Raw genomic sequence first — 5,000 nt, forward strand, 5'->3', positions numbered from 1 at the left:
CCTGTTCTCCTCCTCACCTCCTCTTTTCTCACTCTATCTAGCCTAGTAACCCCTATCGTACTTCTCAGACATTTCATCTCAAACACATTCAAACTCCTTCTCTCTTCCTCTCTCATGTTCCATGTTTCTGCCCCGTACATTGCTGTTGGCACAATCACTCCTTCATATAACCTCCTCTTAGCATCCATTCCCAAATGTCTATTTCTCATTACACTTTTCAATCCACCAAGGCATTTATTCGCTTCTCTCAATCTACATTCTACCTCCACCCCTACTCCTCCCTTGTCAGTCACATTCGCACCCAAGTATTTAAAACTACCTACTTCCTCTAGTTTCTCACCCTTAATTCTCACTTCCAGTCTACTGTCACTCTCTCCCCATGTACATTGCATCACCCTACTTTTGCCCACATTTATCTTCAGCTTCCTTCTTTCACACACATTCTCAAAATCTGTCACTAACCTCCTCAATCCCTCCTCTGATCCTGCTACAAGCGCAGTGGTGTCAGCAAACAACAGCTGGCTCACCTCCCACTTTTCTCCATTTTCTTTAATCATCTCCAACCCCTGACCCACTACCCTTGCATTCACCTCTCGCACCATCCCATCCATGTATAAGTTGTACAGCCAGGGCGACATAACACACCCCTGACGAAGTCCCACCTTTACCTCAAACCATTCATTCTCTCCATTTCTAATGCTAACGCAAGCTCTACTACTCTCATAAAAACTCTTGACCGCTCTTAACAGCTTTCTTCCTATCCCATATATCTGCAATACCTCCCACAGTGTCTTCCTGTCTACCCTGTTGTAAGCCTTTTCCAGATCCATAAGAGCCCCCAAAAACATCCTTACCTTTTCCTATAGCTTTCTCACATATCTGTCTCACCACAAAAAAATTGATCTACACGTCCCCTACCTGTCCTAAACCCACAAGGTTCCTCACCAATTACTCACTCATTTCCTCTCCTAATCCTCTCAATCAAGACCTTCCCATAAGCCTTCCCAAATACACTCAATAAGCTGACCCCTCTGTAACTACTACACTCACACTTGTCCCCCTTTCCTTTGTAAAACGAAACTATACAGGCACTCTTCCAGTCCTCCGGCACTTTACCCTCCCTTAACCAAACACTAAGTAACCTCACCAGGCAGTCCACCATCACTGTACCTCCTTTCTTCAGACATTCTGCATGGCATCCATCCAACCCTGGTGCCTTATCTGCTCTTATCATCTTAACAGCTGCTTTCACTTCATCCTTCCCTATTTCTTCTCCATTTTCCACACTCATCACTCTAATTTTCTTAGCGCTTCCCACTGCAACTACCTTTCCCTCCCTATCCTCCTTCACATTTAACAACTCCCTACAACACTCTGCCCACCTTCCTCTCACTGCCTTCTCTTCCATCACCATCTCTCAGTCTGCACCTTTCACCTTTTCTTCTCTACTTGATTCGCCTCCTCTTCCTCTTTTAATTTCCTTTCAAAACAACTTTTTATTACTTTCGAAATTTTCTGTCATACTCTTTCCCCGTTTCATATCTGCTCTCCTCTTTGCTTCCTTTATCTTATGCTTAACTTCCTTTCTCTTTATTTTGTACCTCTCATACGATTCCTTCGTCCTAATTTGTAGCCAATCTATGAAAGCCTGCTTCTTCTCTTCTACACTCTTCTTTGCTTCCTCATCCCACCACTCGCTACCCTTCCTTCTATTTCCTCCCGCCCTCCTTGTTCCACACACCATTTTTGCACACCTTATGACTCCCTCCTTGAATCATCCCCATTCCTCCTCCACTCCTAGTTTTACTCTATCCTTTACTCTCTCCCGCTCTTCTCTCAACATCTTCTTATACTCATTTTCCTTTTTTCATCAATTAAGCAGTTCACTCTAAGTACCTCCTTACCTTCTGCCCTTTTTCTTTTTCTCCACCTATTCTCCACTCTCAATTTACCTTCCACCAGGAAATGACCTGATATTTCCCCACTCTCTCCCCTTAGAACATGTACATCCTTAACTCTTCCTACCACCCTTCCATCCATCACCCTATCCCATCTGTATTTATATATATATACACACACACACATATATATATATATATATATATATATATATATATAATCATCCCTTGTTTTAACGGACAATAAAAGGGGGAACATCAACCCGTTAATGCTAATTGTACGCAGTTACCAAAAATATGTCTGTAGTGGCTCATATAAAAAACTACTGTACATTACGAGAGAAAGAGGAATAATACAGTACTGTAGTTTTAATCTAGCAAAGCATTCAGTCTGACAGTGTAAAATACATGTGTACTGTAGATATAAGATATAATACAGTAAATTCAACGTTTCCAGTTTAAAATCAGCTCGTGTTTACTGGTGTGTCGACTTCGTCTACAACACTTAGGACTTAAGAGGTTACCACACTGGGCTACCTTCAACCTACATTTGAATAACACCGTGTAAAACATTTTTTGTTCCTGGGTATAAGTTTCATTTCCTGGTTTGTTATATCCCATTGTTATATATAAAAACACTATCATTTAATCAGAAATTTGAGTTTGTAATCAGGACTTTGATATTTCGAAATGCTCATATTTTTCAAGAAACAATAAAAAAAATTATCAGTTCATATAGCTAAATAAACAGAGTATACATTTATTTTATGACACAAGCTTATCAACAAAAATAAAACAAACGACAGTTTTAAAGCAAATTAAACACGTCAGAAATGACTAGATTTTTTGAATTTGTGGTTGTAGCCTAGGTTGTACTCCCGCACCAGCCCCCACATATAAGAACATAAGAATGAGGGAGACTACAAGAGACCATAAGGGTTACACTATGGAGTTCCATGTCTATTACCACCTTTCAGCCCTATCCATAAAGTTGTCTAACTCTTTCTTAAAACAACCGATAGTTTTAGCGCTCACTACATGGTTACTAAGTCTATCCCATTGGTTGACGACCCTATTAGTAAACAGTTCTTGCCTATTTCCTTCTTGAATATAAAATTGTCCAATTTGACCCCATTACTGTGATTCCTGCCCTATTGTCTTAATATGATGAACTTTTTACGTCACCCTTGTTAAAGCCTTTGATCCACTTGAACACCTCTATTAGATCACCCCACACTCTGCGTCTTTCCAAAAAGTGTAGGTTCAGGTGCTTAACCTCTATTCGTAAGGAAAATTTCTAAGCCCATGTTTCATTTTGGTCATTTTCCTCTGCACTGATTCTGGTGAAATGATGTCCATTCTATAGGACGGAGATCAAAACTGTACTGCATACTCAAGGATGGGTCTAACTAACGCCAGATAAAGTTTGATAATTACCTCTGCGTTTCTATTTGTAACAGTCCTAGCAATGAAACCCAATGCTTTGCTAGCTTTATTCCTGGCGCTTATGCACTGTTTCCTGGATTTAAGTTCAGGACTCACTAGAACCCCCAAGTTGCTTTCACACTCAGCTCATATAGTCCCTCGCCATTTTCTCACTGTAGTGGCCCTGGTGGAGGCACCAGGGCCACTTCACATCTAGCTCTTCACATCTTGGTGAAATCTCTCATCTTGTTCTTCTGAGTAGCCACCCATATTATCCTTGAATTTGTCCAGGTGACCGTCCAGTACATAAAGTTTAAGGGACATCTTAACAACTGCTATGAAACAGTTCCATATTGTTCTCTCAATCCTACTGAGTTTATTGAAGAACTTGGTAGACTCACGCACCTTTATCTTAGGTCTAACAAAAACCTCACCTTTGGTTTTGATCTCAGATAAGTTCGGGAAGAACTCAAGAAAGTTCTTAAAAACGGCTGATTCCTGGTTGAGAGCCTTCATGAACTGCTTCATCAACTCCAACTTTTAATGTGCAGTGGCGGCATAAGCACAATCCTGGGATCAACCAGTGGCTCCCACATGACGTTCCGAGTCCCAACTACAAATTCTGTTCGCTGCCCCCGGTTCCTCCTGATGTAGTGGGCAGAGGTGGCTCTGCTGTCCCCAAAGGCAGAGGAAGCATTGGAATTTGATAAAGCCTCCCGGAGACCAAGCAGGAAAGTCACCATCAATCTCCAATGATTTCTCAATTGTACTGGTTATATTGTAGATCTTCTACGAGGACTTTCACACTGTATTGGTCTTTCTTCAGGCAGACTGAATGAACTAGGGGCAGCTTCGAGAACTTGTTTCCATTGTGAAGGAGGACAACCTTCAAACTTGTGGTAGAGCTGTCTATGAAGAGCCACCACTCCTTGGGCACAAACGGCACCCGAATAACGTCAAACAGTCCAGGCACATTATGACAGAAGCAGAGATCATCCCTAAAAGTGTAAAATCCTGAGAAAGATTTGTGCAGACTTCTCTGACTTATCACCTCTACCTTGGCCAAATTCCACTGCTTCATCCTGGGGATAAATGGCTCTGCATTAGACTTGGTCAAACCCATGTCCCTGACCAAATCATTTACTCCTTCTTGGTTTGGGAAGCGAGAAACTTTCTCTGATATCTCAGGCAGGTATGCATCTATCTCCTCCTCTTAATCATAATACTTGTCTTGGAGTCTTGGCCATCACATGGAACAGATGGCACTGACATGGGACATCTGGAGCAGTGAGGAATTGGAATAATTTACGATGGAAGATCTTGGTAATGAACAGCAGCAGTATTGTTTCCTTTCCGCCACTTGCTAACATCCATCATAAAAAAAAAGAAAATAATAATAATAATAATGTGTAGTGGTATATTGACCCTAGCCAGACCCTTGGGTTGGAGAATTTAATGGACATTTTCCCACCTCGAAGGCAACCTTCCAGTGTCATCTTACAGTGTTCATAATAGTATTGAAGGGCCCAGGGCTTATCTTGGTTCCCAACTGGCATTCCAAGTACTTCTGATAGGCTTCACAGATCTTCACCAACGTTTCCAAGAAGAATGTTTTGTCTCTCTTCTATATATACTCGTGGCATATATAACAGAGGGAGACAGAGGTAATTTAGACTA

The sequence above is a fragment of the Oratosquilla oratoria genome, chromosome 21 (assembly GCF_046742065.1).
Source record: "Oratosquilla oratoria isolate Oo_2021 chromosome 21, ASM4674206v1, whole genome shotgun sequence".
Lineage (NCBI taxonomy): Eukaryota > Metazoa > Arthropoda > Malacostraca > Stomatopoda > Squillidae > Oratosquilla > Oratosquilla oratoria.